The sequence below is a fragment of the Manis javanica genome, chromosome 2 (assembly GCF_040802235.1).
Source record: "Manis javanica isolate MJ-LG chromosome 2, MJ_LKY, whole genome shotgun sequence".
Taxonomy (NCBI): Eukaryota; Metazoa; Chordata; class Mammalia; order Pholidota; family Manidae; genus Manis; species Manis javanica.
Window position 1 is genome coordinate 130,374,688 of NC_133157.1, and position 24,594 is coordinate 130,399,281.

General features: G+C 38.1%; 1 protein-coding gene across 8 annotated transcripts in view; it reads right to left on the reverse strand.

The window, feature by feature from the left end:
* Positions 1 to 24,594, reverse strand: part of LOC140847879 (serine/threonine-protein kinase TAO1-like) — a 210,763-nt gene that overhangs the window by 182,247 nt on the left and 3,922 nt on the right. For 6 of the 8 annotated variants that reach the window (XR_012128137.1, XM_073229440.1, XM_073229438.1 and 3 more), the window contains one exon: positions 21,202 to 21,357. The gene's annotated coding sequence lies outside the window, so the exon portion shown is untranslated. Of the gene's footprint in view, positions 1 to 1,073; positions 1,154 to 21,201; positions 21,358 to 24,425; positions 24,465 to 24,594 lie in introns of those variants that run through there. The other 2 variants (XM_073229436.1, XM_073229437.1) reach the window with 2 other exon arrangements.

Genomic DNA, 24,594 nt, shown 5'->3' on the forward strand with positions numbered 1-24,594 from the left:
ACTTTTTCATTAATTTGTCCACAAATCAGTAGACACTGAACTAAATTCTGGCTATAAAGAAAATCAAAAGTTACTTCTGAAGCTACATAAACCCTTTCCTTTATTAAGATCATGGTCTCAATTATGCCAAATTCATAGTTAAGAGCAAGGCCTCTAGAATCAGAATGCTCAGATCAAACGGAGGAGTTTGTAAGAATAAATAAAATGGGTTACTTCATGTAAAACGCTTATTTAGAATGGGCATATGGGGATGCCCAATGTATAACAGCTATGATAATTCCAGCTGTGGCTCTACCATTTTCTAGTCATGTGGCCTTGACAAGTAACTTACTCTGCTTCCGCAGTTATACAATGGAAATAACAACAACCTATTTCATAAGGTGTTGTTAGATTAAATTATGCAACACATGTAGTGATTCATTCAATACCTGCTGTTTAATACATTTTCACATATTATTACTACAACTCTTATGATCATGGCTTCAATCATTTACTTTATAGTTAATATTTCCTTTAAATTTTATTTAATTATATTTTAGTTTATATTTAAATTTACTTTATATTTAGTTGTCTCCACTTTCTTCTTATTCCATAAGTGATCCCTGCCCCCTAAACAAACATTAACTGTAAATACATGACTCAGGGCTCAGCATAAACCAAACAAAGAAATAAGAATTTGGAGCCAGGCCTTGCTGATGGAGGTTTCATAGACATTAGTTTTGCAGGATTTCATTGCATTTATTATTAAAACCTATGGGATTTAATCTCAGCAGGAATTATGCATCACATCAGACACTGGGAAACAAGGCAAATTCCTCTTTCTTTCTTTCTCTTCCCTGTTCTCACTGCATTGTTCAGGCTGATTTTATGGAACAGAGCTGAAGCTAAATTAGGTGCTGGAGGAATGCAGTGAAAAGGCACACAGCTGTCTAGCACCTCTTGGCTCCAGCACACTTTCCTCCTACCTCTTTCTGGTTCAGGGCAGAATGCTACTGTCTGCCGGGTTAGTTTAACTGAAGAAGCCCGCAGGCCACTGGAATTGCCTGTATCTCTTCCATATCTGTATTTCTCACCATCAGTTACTGTCAGGCAGGGTCATCCACAGTGGGCTGCTCTGGAAAGTGTGGTCAGCATTACTGTCACTTGGTTGAGCCTTAAACATTATGGAAGCAACAAGGCAAAAAAAAAAGACAACTTATAGCCATCATAACAATACAACTAGTGAATGACTCACGCTTCTACTCTTTCAACCAGCATGATTAATTTATATGTGAAATGTTGCTGCTCAGCTTTAAAGTTAGCTTAACATTTTATGCTACACAATTAACAATATAGAAGATCATAGGGCGTAAGGAGAGAAGAACAGTTAAATATATTACAGTGAGTTTTCTTGAATTTTAAGAACGGGGAAAGTGAGGTCAGCAAGTTTGTGATGTATCCAACCTTGTGGCAAAATTCAATGAACTAGGTGATTGATATGACATCTCCTTTTCTGTTCTGGTTTCTTAGACTTTCTCCCCACCCCAAACACACACACACACACACACACAAACACACACATACAAACTGTACATGTTTCAACACCCATTACTGCATTCATCCATTCAACAGATATTTACATTTTGGGAACATGTAATAGACTCCAGGCAGTTAGGATGAGCTGGGATGAAGCAAAGACAAGGTCCTTGCCCACATCCTGATGGAAGACTTAACAGTAAATGTCAACAACAAAAAAAATAAAGATAATTTCGCTAGGACTATGTGTGGACAGATTCATTTTTGGAGGAGAAAATGTTAAAATCAAGAATGTAGCACTGGATACTGCTTCAAATATTACTCAATTAGTTGACAAAGCCATATTTGCTCACATGGGTTTTGAAAATACCTAACTCCTATGCAGTTAATTCAGGCACGTAAAATTAAGTGCATAAAAGCTTTCTCTGTAAATTAAACCCTTTAAAAGCTATTAAAATCATAAGGAATGATTAAGAAAAACATGTATATTCTAATAACAAAAATTCCAAAAGAATCTGTAATTGTGAAAATATTTTACATCTTTCATGTCCCTTTTGGTCCTTGCTATATCCTGAGTACCTAAAACAGTAACTGGGATACAGTAGGTACTCAATGAATACATGTAGATGGAATAAAATGGACGAATAAATTATTATTTGTCAAGGGAATATATCCAGTACAATCTTCATCATTACCATAATATGATATCCACATTTGTCTGAAACAAAATGATCGTTTTTGAGTTTGTGCAAATAATAGCTTTGAATTTCTCTTAGTATCACATTGGATATTTCTTAAAATGAGGAAGTACACCCAAATTTTCATAAGAACATTTAAATGTTTCTATAATTTTATACATTAGTGAATATCTAATCAATCATGACTGTTTGTTGTTCTGGCCAACTTTCAGTTTTCCAGTATCAAATGATTTTTTTAAATATACATATATGATTTGTTCAATGTTGACTACATGCCAGGTACCAGACAGTAGAACTGTAAGGCAAAAAATACACATTTATAGAGAGTGACAGCTATAGGTTTTAGAAGGACATTTTCTTTACAATATCATATCATTTAAATGACTTTTTAAAAAATCTCTTTAAAATCTATCTTAAAATCTAAGTGTTCAATTCAATTCAACCAATATTGATTGAGACCCTGCTATATGCAACACGTCCTAAATTTTTAGGGGTTACTATAGGTGAAATGGGATCTAGATCCTGCATTCAATAAACTGTAGTCTTTGTCGCTAAGGAGGAGAGGATTCCAAAAGCTGAGAAAGAGTATTTGCATGTGGAGTGGGGACTGGTGGGTGGCCAACTCTGAAAGAACAGCATGCGTAAACTGACAATGGCCGGGACAGTGGTGGTGTGCTATGGCCAGAATATAGAAGGTATGAGGTCAGAGGAGGGCATGATTTTTGAGGCATACAGATGTCTTAAATGCACCCAAATTCCGAAAGCCCTGAAGGCATAGCATGATTTTCAACAAGGCCTGGAACTCCTCTGGTGTTTATCTCATCAGCTGACCCCACCACCCAATCATGAGCACACACCAGGAATCTCCATCTCTTTGACCTCCTATACACACTCCACCACCAAATTATGCTGTTTTCATCTCAAAATTTCTTAAGTCTCCATTTTCTTCCATCTGCATGGAGGAGATGATGGTTCACTGCCTGAGATGAAGTGATGAGGTCAGGAAGAGTGAGAAAGGAGGGAAAGAAAATCAGATGCCATAAACGCTACAGAACATATGTAAGAACATTTCAGATCATTCACCTGGGGCTGCTGACTTGATACATGGGTAAAAAAAAAAAAGGACTTTCTTACAACTGCACAGTATTCTCCTCCTCTTCTAACTCCTAAACAGAAAGTATTTAATAAAACCTCAAATGTCTATTTCTGAGGTAAAACCTCCTGTGCTACTACCCTGATCTTTAAGCCCTCATTATTTCGTACTTGGACCACTGCACATGGTGAGAATAGTCTTTTTGAAATGTAATTCAGATGTGTTACTGGTCAGTACCCTCCAATGGCCTCATGTCACTCAGAGAAAGGTCCTATGGAAGCTGACTGCAATGTTTCGGTTACCACACTATTCAGCTACCCAACTGCTTCCACTTTCACCTTCTAACTGGCCCCCTGCTCACTCCTGGCAGTGCCTATAGCACTGTGACACACCTGCCCCAGAGGCTCACGCTGACCCTTCCCTCCTGGAACTCCACCAGGTGAATGGACCTCTGTCCGTGTGAGGCCTCAGCTGGCCACCCTCTCTCTGACACTGCGAGTCCATGCCCTACCCCCACTGGGCTCTCAGTCCTCCTGACCCTGCTCTGTATTTTCTTTACATACACCACCATCTAATACGGCACATCATTCACTAGTGATCAGAGTTTTCTGTCTATGTCTTCCCATTGATATGTAAACTCCATGAGAATGGGTTTTTAAAAAAATATATCAGTTTTTGACTAATAAACCCCATGCTCTTAGACCAGGTCCTCACAAATGGAAGATTCTCAAAATATATTTCAAGCAAATATTTTGCTTTTAATAAATGTTCTTCTACTGTAAGACCAAAGAAAATTTAGTATTATTTTTCACTCTGGTGATAAGCAATTCAAATGCTCAAAGAAAACATACACACACACACACACACACACATACATGTACATATGTTTCAAGATAGTTTTACACTTTTCATGTTTTCCTTTTTCCTTCATTTTATAGCACTGGCTTCCATTTTTGTTACTTTATTAAATATTTAATTTCTGTATGACTTGGAAAAAGCAACACAGAATCCTTGCATAAGATTTTCATTCTCTTGTGAAAAATACAGCTTGTTGACCAGGTTATATTTTCCATTTACTCTGTAATATTGGAGAGACATAGTTTCAGACTATAAATATTTTCTTTCTGTGTTGTCAAAGGTCACAAATGCCCTTAGGGGTAGTTATTATGGCTTCACTTGTATTTCAGTTCTACACATGGAAAAAAGAAACAACTACTGCTGCCTGTTAAATTTTTATCCTTACTATTCAGTTGTATTATTCTAATGCAACAGCTTTATTTGCTTTTACTTTGGTTGAATATACTCTTGTAAATATCAAGCTCTATATTCTAAGGTGATTCAGGAGCCACTGACGGTCATATAAAAATCCTCTCTTAAACATACATCTAAGCAGTGTCTTTGTTTCAGTTTCCTTAACCATCCTTAAATTTCAGTAACTAGGTCACAACTGGTATTACCAGTGGGAGTACAGGCTCTCACTGGTGGGATCTGGAGGACTATTTTTCATTTATCTGCATTTGACCTCCCTGGCCAAGTGTGCAGTTCTGAAGTAGTGGTGGGGAAGGGAGCACACACCAGCCTGGCACCGACTGGGGCAACAGGTACCAGAGTCACTCCGGCCACACCACATTGTTATAGCCCTGTTCATTCCCAGAGCCCTTCCTCTTTCACATATAATCTGTTAAAGAAGTACTTCCATCTGGACTGTACAGATAAACACTTGTTCATAAAACTTGCAGCAAGGCTGGAAGGAAGGATGAAGTTGGAAAAGTGATATATGGAACCAGATGAAAATCTAGACCTATATTAGCATCTTCCTTAACTTCTTCCAAATCTCTGTACTTCTTTAATTATTCTAAATCTTTGTACTAAATCTCCCTATTATTTTCTCAAGTGCTCTCTGCCCATTCATTACCATGACCAGGATTTCACCCTCCAGGGCAATCGTTGGCAAATTTTCTCTGTAAAGGGTCAAATAAATAAATATTTTCAGCTTTGAGGAACATATGAACTATGACAGAGCTATTCAATTTTCTCATTTTGGTGTGGGAGTAGCCACAGATAATTTATACATAGAACAGGGGCGACTGTGTTCTAATAAAACTTCATTTACAAAAAAAAGGCAGCAGGCCAGATTTGACCTGTAAGTCATAGGCTGCTGACAAGCTGTTAGGCAAGAGATCCGGAGGAAAGAGCAGGGTCTGGAGGAGAGGGATAGCAGATACTGTCAATGATCAGCGGTTCACAAAGCAGACAATCCTTTTTAAAAAATATATGTATTAATGTATGCTCTATGATAGGGAGAGTTAAACTGTTTTTAAAAGTTAAACCATGAAATGCTTACTATTACTATTAAAGCTTATAAGTTAGTTGCAGAACAGGCTAAATATTTCATTTAATACAATGGGAAGTGTGAGTGGAAGAGGCATGGGCATCAGCTTTCAAAAACTGAGTCTTTTCCCTAGTCACACTCTTATTTCCAAAAAATATTAAATTCCCTCTGACTTTTAACTTTCAGTGGCTTCTAATGTTATAGGCTTCTCTGACCACCATCCTTGATGTTTTTCATAAAATGATGAAGAATATTAAATAATGTTGCAAAGCCTTGTTAAATTTTCCATCAATGCTCAGTTATTTGCTTGTCTATCAAAAAAGTACCTCTGGCAATACCCATAAGAAGCTGGATACACTGGTTGCCATTGGGGAGGGACAAACGTAACAAGGACACTATTTTTCACTGACTGTCTTTTGCATTATTTCAATATGTATGGGTAACCTATTCAAGAACAGAATAAAAGAAAATAGGTGTTATGATCTAGTTTAGATTTTGATTTATAACCAACAAGCAACCTGCATCAATCAAGAAGTATATGATCCTTTGTTAACGAGTTGGGCAATAGGCACAATCTCACCTATTAAAAAGGGCCATTTTATTAAGGCTATTAGCAAATTTTAAGCAACATATACCATCTCGTAATCCCTTTTAGGTGGTTCTGGACAAGGTGAAAGTATGCCTGTGTGCTCTTAAAAAGGAATCAGATATCTGGAGGCCAAAGAAAAGTATCTCCACTGGGAAATCTTGTCTGTTTCTGCTGTGGCTGTGACTTCTCTGTGCTGTCTGTTTTAGACAGAGTGACCTGTTTTTAGATGTTGAAATAAAACTGACATCTGTGTTTGCAAGAATATTTGATGGCTATTCTCCATTTGACAAGAGTTTCCAACATCTTTCTTCTTCTCACTATTAGCTTAGAGACAAGAGGGTAGAGAATATAGCGTTTCAGAAAGCATAATTTTGTTGCAAGGATAGTGCACAGTTTCTTCAGTCTGAAGAGCTGCCAGCACCACTCTAAGTGTCTGTAGGGCAAACGCCATTATGGAAAATTAATTTGCTGAAGAAAAAACATAGCTGGGGAATTTTATGTAGTTTGCCTTTTCAAAGAACAGTGACTTGAACGGTCACTCAGAACCATGCAATTCTCCTTGTCACATATATTTCCTATAATAAAAATAATATACATTCATTTTTTTTAAAAATTGAAAAATGCCAAAAGGTATAAAAAATCACCTATAACTCCACCACCAAGAGATAACCACCATTAACATGCTGATGTTTCCTTCTTATTTTTTCTATGCACATTAATTCCATCTCTGAGTCAACTTATTCTCTCAGCATCTGCTCTGGTCACAATGGGTAAACTCTCCTTAAGAGCAAAGGCCGACTCTTGTAGTGGACATGTGTTTTCTCCAGGATTTGCTGCTATAATACTGCCCTTGAATATGCATCATCAACCTCTCCCTCTATCAGCATACAAATGCACTCTAGCATATCCCATCTTTAAAAATCCCTTTCAGGCTCCACACCTTCCAGCTACTGCCCCATTCCCATTACAGCTGAGCTTCTGGAAAGACTAGTTCATGTTTTTCATATCTTCTTCATCTCATGTCTCTCCTTAATCTCACCCACTGGGGCTTCTTTCCAGCCCCCTCTGCTGAGATGGCTCTTGTTGAGCTCATTTGAAGAATATCCTGTGTCCAGACTCAGCATTACTCTACTGGCCTTGAGTTTTCGGCAATATTTGGCAGAGTCGAAGATTCCCTCATTCTGGAAATGCTTGATTTATGTGGCCTGCCCCAACCACATTCCCCTGCTCCTTCTCCCTAGAGGGCCATGCTCCTTGTTTCCTCTCCACTGCCAGGTTCCTAAATGTTGGTGTCACCCAGAGTCTGCTTTGGGCCCCCTTCCCTTCTCTTTCTAAACACTCATATTCAGTGACCCCACCCAGCGTCATGGCATCAAATACCTCCATATGCTAATTGCCTATAAAAACTACCCTTAACATGAATTTCTCTTTTGGAGTCCAGACTCCTATATCCAACTGCCTCCTTGGTAACTATTCCATGTTTAATTGGCCTATCAAATTTAACATCCCCCAAACAGAATTCATGACTACCCTCCACCCTATGTGAATAAACACAGGAGAATTACATCATCATCTATGGACAGGGAACAATACCCATATTCTAGGCTGGGCTTCCCAGTAATGTTTTATAGATATATAAACATAAATACAAATATATACTTTTTTGCCTTGAGGGGAATTTGTGATAGTGAAATCTATATAAAAATCAACTAAGAAATAATAGTATTTTACTTTAATTTCTATTCCCAAGACTGGAATTGCCATAGTTAGGTATTTATTTATTTCCCCTTCTTTCCTTCTTTTTGAAAAAAAAACACTGGGCATTTTGATTTCAGATTTTTCAATTAAAGAAAAAGCCCAGCTGTATTTATATAAATGTATAAAATTCTAGCTACAAAGTGAATCAAAATCTTCCACAAACTAACAATTTGTTAAATACAGTACGTACCCCACTCACCCCCCTTTTTTTTTTTTGCAGAGATTACAGAACTAAATAGGGAAGCAAACAAGATTAGGGTAGTTGAACAGCCAGAGATAAAGCTTTCCGTGCCTGGCAGTAAGGAGTGAGGGACATGTCATTTTGAATTGTACTCAGAAACTGAAATATTTTTCTCTAAACCTTGACTATTACCTTAACATTTTCTTTCCTCTTCCCCAGCAAAAATATGGTTAACTTTAGCTATTTAAAGCACAAAATTTTCCAGTAAATTACTCTCAATAGATTTATCACTGAGGCCTTTGACATGAGGGTAAAATGTATATAGAGGATTACAAATGTAAATGCCTTCAGGGAAACCAGCTGCTCTGCCTCCACTCAACTCGGGTGTTTCATGCATCTGTTTTGCTGCAAAACAAATTCGTTTCATTCACACTCAGTGTCCTACCTCCCATTGGCACTACAGAAATCAACAGTAAATGTACTTCTACGCAAATGGGTCTTTCCTTATGGTGACAATACAAAAAATGGATGCAGTCAAATCCTAGGCTATTGCTAATTTGAAAGAAAAGAAACAAATAGTCAATATTGTACTATTTCTTGCAACCTTTGTAAAGTAGGTTAAGGCTCTTGATAATTTCTTAGGTTATTTTTTCATTCCAGGACAAAAATTTTTTCAAGACTAATGCCTTTTAAGAGAAAGATCAAAAGATGTACATGCAGAATTTTTGAGGAATTTGTGTTATTTTTAGAAACACATGTTGTATTTTGCTCTGTATAAAGTAAGTATACTGTTGGGTAAATAGCATTTTAGCCACTGAAATCAAATGTGGTAATTTTCAGTTTTAAACAAGGAGTTCAGTCGGTTTAATATAGTCAAAAATAGGTAAATGCCATCATTAAAATAATGATTTCCAGAACATCACTAGAAACACTAACATTACAGGAATTTTGGAATCTGATATAAACTTTCAGAATTTGTAAAGTGGTCCTAATATCTGATAAAATTTAAATTTCCCTGTGAGTAATTAGCATGTTTTAATACTAAATGCTAATGAAAAACATCTTCCTTTGAATGATGCTGAAGATACCAAGAAAATTACATAAATTGGTCACATGAACTTCAGCGAAATGTCTTGAGATTTCATTCTTGTATAGATTTGCCGAAATCATTTTTATGGGAAAGTACTAAGGATAACGTTTTTCAGGCTAAATTAGGACCCAGATCATAAACAACGAGCCAGGGACAGCTTTTTACTGTACCCAATTCTCTACTTGTACATAGCTAACTTCACAGATGGTAATCTATTCTGGGTTGTTAAATAAATGTATTCAGATTTTTCCCAGAGTCCTGATCCACAGCCCACACTGCCCAGCTCCAGGAGCACCACTAATGTGGGGTCTCTGCTCCAGGGTGAAAGCACTCATATGGAATGTGAAATGAATGGTACTTCCTGGAGTCGTATAGCATGGACATCTCAGAACACTTCTGGGCACCAGAAGGATCATTACACTAGCAAATTTTGCTGGCTCACTGCCATCACATGCTACTGTAGGACTCCAGTCACCAGTTTTGTGAGTATTAACTTTTACTACTAGTGGGGAACACAGATATTAGCAAAAGTGCTGGTTTGAAAATCATAGTATCTGATTTATGGCCCAGGGCTGGTCATTAGTTGGCTGTGGAATTGGCTGGATTGGATTTCTCTGGGCTTTAATATTCTGACCTCTAAAATAAGGAACCTTTCCACAAATAATAATCATCTATGATTATATGTTATTCTCTGGAGGAAAAAGAGAAGGCAGCATGAAATAGACAGGAATTGAACTAGGTGTTGAAGACAAGTAGTTTCTGGCCCCAGCTCTTCTGATAACATGACAGGACCCTGTTGAACAAGCCTTTTTTTTCTTTTTTTCTTTCTTGACCTCAGTTTCCTCTAGTGACATGAGTCAACAGAGGTAGAAGATTCTTATGAGTGTGATGGTTCTATACTCTGTTTTGTTTTGTTTTGTTTTGAAGCTTCAATGTAACTTACTCCTAGGAATTTTTTACAGCTTCTCAGTTCAGTTTAGCAACTCTCTTTCTATTTGAATTCCTTTATTTGTTTGCTGCATAGGAGCAGAGATATTCACAATGGTTTTCTGCAAGGAGTGCTTATTCAACCACCTATCCATACAAAATTCCTGTAAGAGACCATGTTTGGAAGCTATGTAGCTCCTCTCTGGGAGCTTTTCCAGAAGAGGAAGGAGTAAAGACAGGTGTAAGGGAACATCTCAGGGGGAAGGGTAAGTTATCATTTCTTTCCAGATTTCCTGGTCCTAGAGGGGCCCTTACCACAGTCTGAGTTCTCTGAGTTCTCTATCTTGGAAAGGCACTGCCATCAGCTTGTGCCTTGATGGGACCTTTTCTCCAGATTTCACATAGACAATTACTTTACCACCTTGTTTTGGCCAAGATTGGAATTTTCCAAAATGCAATTTACTTAGAATATAAGCATGCATGCATGCACACACACACACACACAAATTACGACACTCCACAAAAACACAGAAATAACGTATCAATATAATATGTTGCATTATACGTTGTAATGAATATTGTAACCAGTGTTGCTCATGTGAAACTTTCATAAGATTGTTTATCAATGATACCTTAATAAAACTTAAAAAAAATATATATCAATAGATTCCTCATCTTAAAATACCCAGATATCCAAACACTAGCCACTAACTGCCTTGAAAATCAAACATGACAGCAACCAACCAGCCCCGCCTCCCACCCCCACCTGCATCCCCTGCTTTTAAATTTAAGAAGAAATATTGGGAACAAACAAAATGCATACAGAATCACTGCTGTGGTCTGCCTTGGTACAGCCATGGTTCACCTTTAAGAGTCAATGAAAAGACAGCAGAGTGGGACAGAGGTAGCTTCAGGGTACCTCCTAGTGTAGGCTGTCAAGAACACAGTCAAACCACTGAGGCTGACTTTCAATGCTGTCTGTAGTCTGGTCTCTGCATTTCTCTCCAATCCTGTTTATGAGTTCTCTGCTGGATTAAATGCCTGCCTTTCTGTGGGTGTATCTCCTGACTTTCATGGTTTGGCTCCGGCTATTCTTTCCAGCAATTATATTCATCTGGTGGTAACTCTATCTTCACATGACAAAATCCTGTTTATCCCTTGCAGTGCTGATTCAAAGGCCATCTCCTGGATAAGCTCCCCTTCCCTGCTAGTGGAAATATGCTCTGCTTCTTCTGAACTCCCCCAGGATGTTATTTGTATTCCTTTTACGGGACTGGAACTTCCTACTTTGTGTAGTGACTATCTACACACTTGTCTTATTTCTTTTCTGAAAAGGAAGCCTCTGGTGTGCAGACTCTAGGGCTGCCATTCTACCAGACACTGTGTGAGGCCTGATTCAGAGCTTTACACAATGGCCTCAATAAATATTGAGACAACACTGGTGTGTTCTCAACTCATGATTCCTATGGTAGCAAGGATTACATCATAATTGATACTGGATTGGGTAGGGGACATATGACATTTAGTCTTGCTATGGTCTGGAAACAGAAAGTAGGAGAGAGGAACATGTCAAGATAACCCCAAGACTTCTGGATTAATTGTTGTGCATGAATAAGAAAGGAAACAAATAATTGATTTTGGTTCTGCCAGCTTAAGTTCAATTTCAGACATGTTGAGTTTGAAGTCTTTGAAACAGTAATATGGAAATGGGAATCAAAAGGATGGTTATATAAGAGCAGCCAGGACAGCATTTGAGAAGCTGCATATGTTAAGGGAAAGGAGTAATGTTCCGAAGAATAATTCTCACCATGACACAGTCACAGCCATTAGAGAAAAATTGCCTTGCCCGGAATAGAGAAAACAAATGAGTCACAAGTTGTATTGCACTAAAAGAACCCTATTATCACTGCCTATGATAAATGATTTCTCTGCTTTCTCCATTCACTTTTTTTTTTTTGGTAAAATCAGAATCCCATTCAAGTAAATTTATATTATATAATATCCCACACCTAAATAAAGAATTGACAGCTTGAACTGAGCACTTTTAGCCCCTTATGGCTAGACAATATTTAGTTTGTCTTCCATTTGTTAATCCTTGGAGATGGTCTCAAAGTTGCCTCAGATCCTGGTCTGAAGACCATGTATGCTGAGACAACTGGAGTGATTACAACAGAACTACAGAAACAGCCAGTATTTTTGGCCTAAAAACTATGTCTGAATTACTAAATTCTTATAAATATTCCTTTTTGCTTCCATACAATTATTACATGTCAAAGTTAATCACCACTAGCATATCGAGGGTATCAAGTAAAATATTCAAGTGATTTCTCTTTCTATATAAAACAAATTTTAAATGATAATGTGTTAATAATGTAACTACCACAAAAAGCTATTTTAACTTGGAGTTTATCACTCAGATTCTAGGCTAAGTTTTTCCATTATTACGAGGAGTGTAAGTCATAGCTGTGAAAATACTTTTAGGTAAATGTTCAAGATATATGAAAGAAAGAATTTTAGGAACCAGTTTACATATTTTACCGAACAGGTATTCACTGCTTCAGCAGCTCAAAATGCCCTTCCTCTGTGGCAAGAAATTCCCAGATGCTTGTAAGGACTCTGCCTCACACAGGAACTGGAAGTGAGGGAAAACCAGTATTTCTCACTGCATTTTTTTCACCTGCACCATGGGCCTGTCATCTAAGTTTGGGGATTACATGGTCTTGTATGGAACCTAGAATCTCGAGGGAGGGACCCAAAGCTCAAGGTCAGTTTACAAATATTTGGTAGTGGCTGTGCATTCAAGAAACCAGTGCTGCTGTAGCAAGTGCAGGGAGGGTGGGCACCAAGGCAACCTCTTACCAGGCCGGTGCTCAGGAAGCATATCTAAGGCACCCTGCTTCCTCTGCTTCATGCCCAAGCCTGGCTCTATGCCTTCCTCTTGGTTCTCTGAGCCACCCAGTAATTTTCACTAAGTTGGTTTTCTTCTGAAGTTGGCTTGTATCTTTTTAGTTAAGAATGCTGAATACTACATTTCAATCACAAATGACTCTTATGTATTCCCATTAAATCAGATAACTGAAAACTGTAAGAGTGGATTCAGGAGTAAAACTTTAAAAAAATTTATAATTCAAATTTCTCACTGATTCAGTTTTACATTCTAACATTGTCAATTTCAACTCCTGGGGGGAAAAACATGTTCCCATGGTTTGAATATATTCTAGAAGCAACTGCAGCATGCATATGCATCTTGACTTTTCCAAACAGTTGGGTAAGTTATGAGGGACTTGTTCTATTCAGGCCTTGCCTTAAAATAGGAAGTTCTTGTATCCATTCCTTAAAATAGGAAGTTCTTGTTCTTCCAATGCCTACCCTCCCCATTACAGTTCCCTGGTATAGTTGACCCTTGCACAATGCAAGGGTTAGCAGGCCAACTCCCAATGCAGCCACAAATCCCTTTTACAACTGACTCCCCCAAAACGTAAGTACCAATAGGTTACTTTTGACTGGAAGCCTTACTGATAACATAACGAATCAATTCACACACATTTTGTATGTTATATGGATTATATACTGTATTCTCACAATAAAGTCAGCTAGAGAAAAGACATGTTTTTCAAATTGTCACAAATCTTCAAAATACTTTCCATTATATTTATTGAAAACAACACAACTATGAGTGGACCTGTGCAACTCAGAACTGTGCTGTTCCAGAGTCAGCTACAGGAAGGCAACAGATTAAAATGTTATGCATGATTGAGTTTGTTATACACTTCTCTATATCCTATATCTTCTCAATTTCTTAAAAATAAACATATATAGGAGCCAAAATTAAACAATTTGTAAGAATGGAACAGTAATGTGTTGAATTCAGAAATGAGACAAAATTAGAAACATGAATAAACAAGAAAAACATAGGAGAGGATGTGGAAATAACTATAAAATGGCCTAATGCAATCAGGTGCCCATAATAAAAGTCATTTCCTAATAGTACCTTAGCCATTGAAAAGTATTTCTTAGTTTACATTAGAGTGTGCCCAGTGGTGATTGTAATTCACACATTCAACATGACTATTAATTTAAAACTATGCAAACTACCAAAGGCATTCTTTATCAGCAGGGATAGCAAATCACCAATGAAATTATACACATTTGTCCCAAAAGAGATTGTGAATTAGACAATATAAAATATCAAGAATGGAACCTAACTTAAAAGTTTTTAAATAAAAAAGAGAGAGAGTTGAGCCCTGCTGAAGGAGGAGCCAAGATGGCGGCGTGAGTAGGGCGTTATGTTATCAGCGGAAATCTCCTCCCAAAACCACATATATTTTTGAAAATATAACAAATACAACTAATCCTAAGAGAGAGATCAGAAGATACAGTACACAGTGAGGCTACATCTACATCTGCGAGAACTCAGCACCTCACAAAGGGGGTAAGATACAAGCCACAGCCCGGCAGGATTCAAGCGCTCCCCCCACCCCAGCTCCCCAGCGGGAGGAAAGGAGTTGGAGCAGGGAGGGAGTGGGAGCCCAGGACTGCTGAACACCCAGCCCTACCCATCCGCATGGGAAGTGCAGACACACACTGCATGGTGTGCTGGATATTGGGGAAACGAACAGTAAAATCTGTGAGCAGGTCCCCACAGCCAACAACCCCTGGGACAAAAGAAAAGCAAGTACTTTTTGGAAGTCTTAAAGGGACAGGGGCCTCACAGGTGGATGGCAGCGTCCCAGCACACTCAGCTAAGCAGCTAGGAATCCTGCAGAATTCCAGGTGGCCTAACTGCCTGGGCAACAGCACAGCTCTGAAGCCCCTCATAGCGATAAACAGCCTCCCATAGATTCTCCCTCTGGTGCGGACCCGCCATAGGAGGGGAGCGGCCACGGGAGACACCGTGCCCACAGCAACCGCACAGAGCCTGTTCCACAGTTGCCCGGGCCAGACTAACAGGTCCCGCTGGTGCACAGCAGCCCAGCACAGACACAGGAAGCTGGGACAGGGAACGAAAGGTCACCGTTCTCGCAAGAGAGCACACCCAGCATGCCTGCCCCTCCCCGCGGGACGCTGGGCTGCCCAGATGGCTATTCCACCTGCAGCAGCTCAGGAAATAAAACCAGAAGCTGCTCACCATGTGTGGGATGTTTTTCTCCCAGCTGACACACATCTCAACTGCCTACAACTACCTCTATTGCCATGAAAAGGCAGAAGAATTGGATCCAGTCCAGGATTACCCAGACAACCCCTGAGAAGGAGCCTGGAGAGATAGATTTAACCAATCCTCCTGAAAAAGAATTCAAAATAAAGGTCATAACCATGCTGATGGACCTGCAGAGAAATACGCAAGAGCTAAAAGATCAAGTTAGGAGGGAGAATATAGAAATAAAACAATCTCTAGAAAGACTTAAGAGCAGATGGGATGAGGTGCAGGACACCATTAATGGAATAGAAATCAGAGAATAGGAGCACAGAGAAGCTGAGGCAGAGAGAGATAAAAGGATTTCCAGGAATGAAAGAATATTAAGAGAACTGTGTGACCAATCCAAATGGAACCATATTCGCATTATAGGGGTACCAGAAGAAGAAGAGAGACAGAAAGGGATAGAAAGTGTATTTGAAGAAATAATTGCTGAAAACTTCCCCGAACTGGGGGAGGAAGTAGTCTCTCAGACCATGGAGGCCCACAGAACACCCTACACAAGGGACCTAAGGAAGACAACATCAAGACACATAATAATTAAAATGGCAATGATCAAGGACAAGGACAGAGTATTAAAGGGAACCAGAGAGACAAAAAAGATCACCTACAAAGGAAAACCCATCAGGGTATCATCAGACTTACAGGCCAGAAGAGAATGACATGATATATTTAATGCAATGAAACAGAAGGGCCTTGAACCAAGAATACTTTCTCCAGCACGATTATCATTTAAATATGAAGGACGGATTCAACAATTACCAGACAAGGAAAAGTTGAGGGAATTTGCCTCCCACAAACCACCTCCACAGGATATTTTAAAGGGACTGCTCTAGATGGAAGCACTCCTAAGGCTAAAGATGTCACCAGAGAAAATAAAATCACAGCAAAGAAAGCAGACCAAACAAATACTAACTAAAGGCAAAAAATAAAATCAACTACTCACAAAAGCAGTCAAAGGAAACACAAAAGAGTACAGAATAAAACACCTAACATATAAAGAATGGAGGACAAAGAATAAGAAGGGAGAGAAATAAAGAATCATCAGACTGTGTTTATAATAGCTCAATAAGTGAGTTAAGTTAGACAGTTAGATAGTAAAGAAGCTACCTTTGAACCTTTGGTAACCATGAATCTAAAGCCTGAAATGGCAATAAGTACATAACTTTAAATAATCACCCTAAATGTAAATGGACTGAATGCACCAATCAAAAGACACAGAGTAATAGAATGGATAAAAAAGCAAGACCCATCTATATGCTGCTTACAAGAGACTCACCTCAAACCCAAAGACAGACATGGACTAAAAGTCAAGGGGTAGAAAAAGATATCTCATGCAAACAATAGGGAGAAAAAAGCAGGTGTTGCAGTAATAGTATCAGACAAAAGAGACTTCAAAACAAACAAAGTAACAAGAGATAAAGAAGGACATTACATAATGATAAAGGGCTCAGTCCAACAAGACGATATAACCATTATAAATATATATGCACCAAATACGGGAGCACCAATATATGTGAAACAAATACTAACAGAATTAAAGGAGGAAACAGAATGCAATGCATTCATTTTAGGAGACTTCAACATACCAGTCAGTCCAAAGGACAGATCCACCAGAGAGAAAATAAGTAAGTTCAGAGAGGCACTGAATAACACACTAGAACAGATGGACCTAATAGACATCTACAGAACTGTACACCCAAAAGCAGCAGGATACACATTCTTCTCAAGTGCACATGGAGCATTTTCCAGAATAGACCACATACTAGGTCACAAAAAGAGCCTCAGTATATTCAAAATGACTGAAATTCTACCAAACAACTTCTCAGACCACAAAGGTATAAAACTAGAAATAAATTGTACAAAGAAAACAAAAAGGCTCACAAACACATGGAGGCTTAACAACATGCTCCTAAATAATCAATGGATCAATGACCAAATTAAAATAAAGATCAAGCAATATATGGAAACAAATGACAACAACAGCACAAAGCCCCAACTTCTGTGGGATGGAGCGAAAGCAGTTCTAAGAGGCAAGTATATAGCAATCCAGGCATATTTAAAGAAGGAAGAACAATCCCAAATGAATAGTCTAATGTCACAATAATCGAAATTGGAAAAAGAAGAACAAATGAGGCCCAAAGTCAGCAGAAGGAGGGACATAATAAAGATCAGAGAAGAAATAAATAAAATGGAGAAGAATAAAACAATAGAAAAAAATCAATGAGACCAACAGCTGGTTCTTTGAGAAACTAAACAAGATAGATAAGCCCCTAGCCAGACTTATTAAGAGAAAAAGAGAATCCACACACATCAACAGAATCAGAAATGAGAAAGGAAAAATCACAATGGACCCCACAGAAATACAAAGAATTATTAGAGAATACTATGAGAATCTATATGCTAATACGCTGGAAAATCTAGAAGAAATGGACAACTTCATAGGAAATTACAACCTTCCAAGATGGACCAAGGAAGAAACAGAAAATCTAAGAAGACCGATCACCAGCAATGAAATTGAATCAGTAATAAAAAAACTACCCAAGAGCAAAACCCCCAGGCCAGATGGACTTACCATGGAATTTTATCAGACATACAGAGAAGACATAATAAGCATTCTCCTTAAAGGTTTCCAAAAAATAGAAGAGGAGGGAATACTTCCAAATGCATTCTATGAAGACAGCATCACTCTAATACCAAAAACCAGGCAAAGACCCCAACAAAAAAGAAAACTACAGACCAATATCCCTGATGAACATAGATGCAAAAATACTCAACAAAATATTAGGAAACCGAATTCAAAAATACATCAAGAGGATCATACACCATGACCAAGTGGGATTCATCTCAGGGAAGCAAGGATGGTACAACATTCAAAAACCTATCAACATCATCCACCACATCAACAAAAAGGACAAAAACAACATGATCATCTCCATAGATGCTGAAAAAGCATTCGACAAAATTCAACATTCATTAATGATAAAAACTCTCAACAAAATGGGTATAGAGGGCAAGTACCTCAATATAATAAAGGTCATATATGACAAACCCACAGCCAACATCATACAGAACAGCGAGAAGCTGAAAGCTTTTCCTCTAGGTTTGGGAAGAAGACAGGGATGCCCCCTCTCCCCACTGTTATTCAACATGTTACTGGAGGTCCTAGCCATGGCAATAAGACAAAACAAAGAAATATGAGGAATCCAGATTGGTAAAGAAGAAGTCAAACTGTCACTATTTGCAGATGACATGATACTGTACATAAAAAACCCTAAAGACTCCACTCCAAAACTACTAGAACTAATATCTGAATTCAGCAAAGTTGCAGGATACAAAATTAATACACAGAAATCTGTGGCTTTCCTATACACTAACAATGAACTAGCAGAAAGAGAAATCAGGAAAACAATTTCATTCACAATTGCATCAAAAATAATAAAATACCTAGGAATAAACCTAACCAAGGAAGTGAAAGACCTATACCATGAAAACTACAAGACACTCTTAAGAGAAATTAAAGAGGACACTAACAAATGGAAACTCATCCCATGCTCTTGGCTAGGAAGAATTAATATCGTCAAAACGGCCATCCTGCCTAAAGCAATCTACAGATTCAATGCAATCCCTATCAAAATACAACAGCATTCTTCAACAAACTGGAACAAATAGTTCAAAAATTCATATGGGACCACAAAAGATGCTGAATAGCCAAAGCAATCCTGCAAAGGAAAAATAAAATGGGGGTGATCTCGCTTCCCACCTTCAAGCTCTAGTACAAAGCCACTGTAATCAAGACAATTTGGTACTGGCACAAGAAGAGAGCCACAGACCAGTGGAACAGAATAGAGACTCCAGATATTAACCCAAATATATATGGTCAATTAATACACAATAAAGGAGCCATGGACATACAGTGGGGAAATGACAGTCTCTTCAACAACTGGTGTTGGTAAAACTGGACAGCTACATGTAAGAGAGTGAAACTGGATCATTGCCTAACACCATACACAAAAGTAAATTTGAAATGGATCAAAGACCTAAATATACATCATGAAACTATAAAACTCCTAGAAAAAAACATAGGCAAAAATCTCTTGGACATAAACATGAGTGACTTCTTCATGAACATATCTCCCCGTGCAAGGGAAACAAAAGCAAAAATGAACAAGTGGGACTATATCAAGCTGAAATCTTCTGTACAGCAAAGGACACCATCAATAGAACAAAAAGGCATCGTAGATTATGGGAGAATATATTCATAAATAACATATACAATAAAGGGTTGACATCCAAAATATATAAAGAGCTCAAACACCTCAACAAACAAAAAGCAAATAATCCAATTAAAAAATGGGCAGAGGAGCTGAATAGTTCTCCCAAGAGGAAATTAAGATGGCCAACAGACACATGAAAAGATGCTCCACATTGCTAGTCATCAGAGAAATGCAAATTAAAACCACAATGAGATTTCACCTCACACCAGTAAGGATCACCACCACCAAAAAGACAAAGAACAAATGTTGGCAATGTTGTGGAGAAAGGGGAACCCCTCCTACACTGCTGGTGGGAATGTAAATTAGTTCAACCATTGTGGAAAGCAGTATGGAGGTTCCTCAAAAAGCTCAAAATAGAAATACCGTTTGACCCAGGAATTCCACTCCTAGGAATTTACCCTAAGAATGCAGCATCCCAGTTTGAAAAAGACATATATACCTCTATGTTTATTGCAGCACTATTTAAAATAGCCAAGAAATGGAAGCAACCTAAGTGTCCATCAGTAGATGAATGGGTAAAGAAGATGTGGCACATATACACAGTGGAATACTATTTAGCCATAAGAAGAAAACAAATCCTACCATTTGCAACAATCTGGATGGAGCTAGAGGGTATTATGCTCAGTGAAATAAGCCAAGTGGAGAAAGACAAGTACCAAATGAGTTCATATGCGGAGTATAAGAACAAAGAAAAAATACTGAAGGAACAAAATAGCAGCAGAATCACAGAACCCAAGAATCAACTAACAGTTACCAAGGGGAAAGGGACTGGGGAGGATGGGTGGGAAGGGAGGACTAAGGTGGGGGAAAAAATAAAGGGGGAATTATGATTAGCAGGTATAATGGGGGGCACAGAGAGGGCTGTGAGGCACAGAGAGGACAAGTAGTGATTCTACAGCATCTTACTTCACTGATGGACAGTGACTGTAATGGTGTTTGTGGGGGGTACTTGGTGATGGGGAAAGTCTAGTAAACATAATGTTCCTCATGTAGTTGTAGATTAATGATACCAAAATAAAAAACAATAATAATAATAATAATATTAATAAACATATATATAAACTATAATAAGTAAAAAACATACTCCATATTATAAAAACTAAACATAGTAGTTTATTAAAAATCCAAACAGGAAGTATAAATAAAGATATTAAAAATGCTTTGAGGGTATATTTTAACTAGGGAAAAGGATACCAACATGTAATAGTACCAAAAAGTCTTTGAACTTTTGTGTTCTTTTTAAAGTCTCAAATCTAAGTTACCTAACTTTACAGAAGAGCAGAAAATACAAGAAGACCGATACCAATACTAATCATCTACTGAAGTTTACATTCTTTGTTCTGATGAAATTGCTTCAAAAATGCTGTCAGTGATTTTTACTCCTACTGGGATACAACCCAACATATGACATTCACTTTTCATACAAGTACCCCATTTTCTCTAAACCCCAGAGTTCTTTTCTTACCTTAACAATTATTGCATTATAAAACTACTCAGAGTCTTTAGATGTTCTTTAGATTTTTGGAGTCAAGATATAATTTGATTACCTGGCTTTTTCTGTGCCTCCCACACATTGATGAACATCGATGAATTCCATGAGTTGTTTTTGCAGCACTACATCTTTGCCATCAATTTGAGTAATGAATTTATGCTGTAAAAGACCTGACACTGTTGGGCGCTTTTCATAATCTTTAGTCAAGCACCTGCACTGGCAAAAAAAGAACATGCAATTATTTGATAAGTTAGAGTCTGAAATTGTTTTTCATATTCCTAAAAACTGCTCTAACACAAAAGAGCAGTGCTCCTCACAAAGCTCAACCCGAGGAGCATATCTCAAAAGATGTTAAACTGAAATACAATGAAAGAAATATTCGTGAAAGCACACACATCTGTGGGTGTGATTAGGCTGTATTGACACCAACTTCCAACTGAACGCTCCGTCCCCAGTCTCCCAGCAAGCATTCTTGCAGAGTGATAATTAAACTTGGTCTCTACCAGGGTCTCCTTCACAAGCCAGTAGCTAAATATTAGCAACAATCAAGTCATTACAGTTGTAATGCTTATCTAAAATTAAAACAAACTTTTCAGTTTCTCTTCCCAAATGCTTTTAAAGGCTTCTCAATTGATGTACTTTTCCTACATGATAAAACTGATAACACATTTGAGAAGACTGATGTGCTGTGGATGTTTAAATTCCATGTCAGTAGATGTTTTTGGAGGTCAGACAGTAGATGTTCTACAGCATATCACACTTCTTAATAGCTTCAACCAGAGCCATGGTCATGAGAAAAGATGGTGAGTGAAAGCATCTGAAACAGCATCACTGAACAATTTAAGGATGTTAAATTAGCTGTGACAGCTGTCTTCAAATATTTGGAAAAGGGTTTAGATTAGTTTTCAATGATCACAAGGGACAAAACCTAGGATCAGTTGGTGGAATTAAAAGAGAAACACATCAGGTCAGCATATGGAAGAACTTTTCAACTGTGAGGCTTATCAAAGATAGAATGGGCTGCATTGGGAAGTGTGGTCATTTTTATTAGGGATGATTAGGCACTGACTGGACGGCCACTCAGTGCACATGTTCTAGAAGGATTTACACTGTGGATAGGACTTGGGCCCAAATATATTTCCAATGCCTTTTTAACCCCGAGATTCAGAGGATTATGAGAAAGCTGGTCAGCTAGGCTGCCATTTGGGGATATAGAAAAAGAAAAAAAGAAGAAGCTCATGCCTTGACTTGAGCAGTGACATTTCTTATCTGTTTTGTTACTCCTCTTAGGAGGACAATTTGGCGATTAATTTTTGGAGCTAAATAAAAATGATACTTCCCAGGGATGCTAAAATATGCCAAGGAATTGGATGATAATGTCTAAAGATAATAAGTGCTCTTAGTTTTCATTCAGTTTAACAGAATGTGTCAGTTTCAGATATCTGTAGCACTTGTGTCAACGTATCAGCTGTCACATATTAAATCATTTTATTCAAGTAAAACTTTATCGAATGGCTGATGAGTATGGGCACTCTAGCACTGTAGTCACAGCAACAAGTAAGGCATGTTCAGGCCTCTGAGGTTGCTTATGGTCTATTTGGGGAGAAAGACACCTAAACAAGGAGTTAAGTAAAAGTGGCCATACTACCACTGGAAGAGAAACAAAATACAATGACAGCACACAGGACTGAAGACTGACTGCCTGGAGGAAATCAGGAACTGTTTCTCATAGGTGAAACTGTGAAACATGTCAAAGTCACCTCATGTCACCGAGGATCTGCATGGAAGGATCTGCAGACATGGCGCCTGATTGTGAATCATGGGGAGCCCTTCCATTACCAGTGATTCTCCCAAGGGATCTGTGAAATTCGACTGCAGTTTACTAAATATTCTGTATTGTGTGGTACATACAGTAGTTCCCCCTTATCTGAGCTTTCCACAGTTTCAGTTACCCATGTTAACCACAGTCCAGAAAGAGACCATCCTCTTTCTGACACATGTGGTCAGAAAGTCAACAGTAGCCTAAGGCTAGTCACAGTGCCATGTCATTCACCTCATTTCATCTCATCATGAAGGCATTTTATCACCTCACATCATCAAAAGAAGGGTGAGTATAATACAGTAAGATATTTTGAGGGAGAGACCACATTCATACTTCTTATTACAGTATATTGTTATAATAGTTCTATTTTATTGTTAGGTGTTGTTAATCTCTCACTGAAATTTCTATATTAAACTTTTTCACTGGTATGTATGTTTAGGAAAAAACAAGACTATAGAGGGTTTGGCACTCTCTGTAGTTTCAGGCTTCCACTAGGGGTCCTGGAACAGATCCCTGGCTGATAAGGGGGGACTACTATACTCAGTAATATATAGGTAAGTGAAATCTGAAAAAAAAATCCTAGCAGATTATCAACCTTCCTTGGGTTTGCACAACCCTAAATCTAAGCCTCTTGTCTTTATAGTAATACAAAGATATTTTTGGTAGAAAAAGCAATGATGACAGCATGGATGGGTATTGCCAGTACCTTTTATCTTTGCACTTTCTACAGTGTCTGAGTAGTGTTTGACACACCAAATCTTAATGTTTCCTCTCCCTCATTTACAGCCTGGGATAATCCCTTATCTTATTTTTTAAGGTGAAGACATAATAAAGATTATGAAAAAAAATTTGTGGGCAGATATTTAGAAATGGTTGTCTCATAGCTTCTAGCCAATTTTTTGTAAGCACTGCACTTGTGCTAAATATTTGTCATATTAAAATGTTCACTGAATCTCAAATGCACAAGCATCTTATCAATGTCATTATCTAATTCATTGATTGCAATGAAAATTCTCTGATTGTAATGAGAATTAGTAACAGATAAATGAGGGATTAAATCACTGAAAAAAATAGATGTAAGTGAGCAGGTGGGAGATGCTAAGGGCATAACTGCAAAAAGCAGGTGGACAGAAGATTGTGTTCATGGATGATGAAGCATCTGCAGAAGCATAGCCATCGTTAAGCAACTAAACATGACCCCAGGATCATTATTTGAGCAGCAATGAATTCACTGAACATTCAGAAGACTCTACAAATGCTTCTTTTGAAGAAAATAATGGAAAGCTCTGGGGCAATTTAAGAGGCAAGAAATAAGGAGGAGATTTAATAGACAAGAAATTTAGTAGATAAAAAATAAGGAAGAGATTCAGAAGCATGGAGGAATTGTATTTGGCACACTTCAAAGTTCCAATGGGACGGTATCTCTGTTTTTTTTAAAAGACTTTGTTGTTACTCACTTGCTGATGAAGTCATTGAATTCTGCTGACCATATCTCAGGCTGCCTTAGTTTTGGGGGTGGATTCCCAGAACAGTAAGAATCAGAGTTGGATTGTGCACATTGGTCAGTCTGAAAAGTCAGAGGCAGAGGCAGCCAGGTGCTGCCAGGTGTAATCAAGCAGCACCATC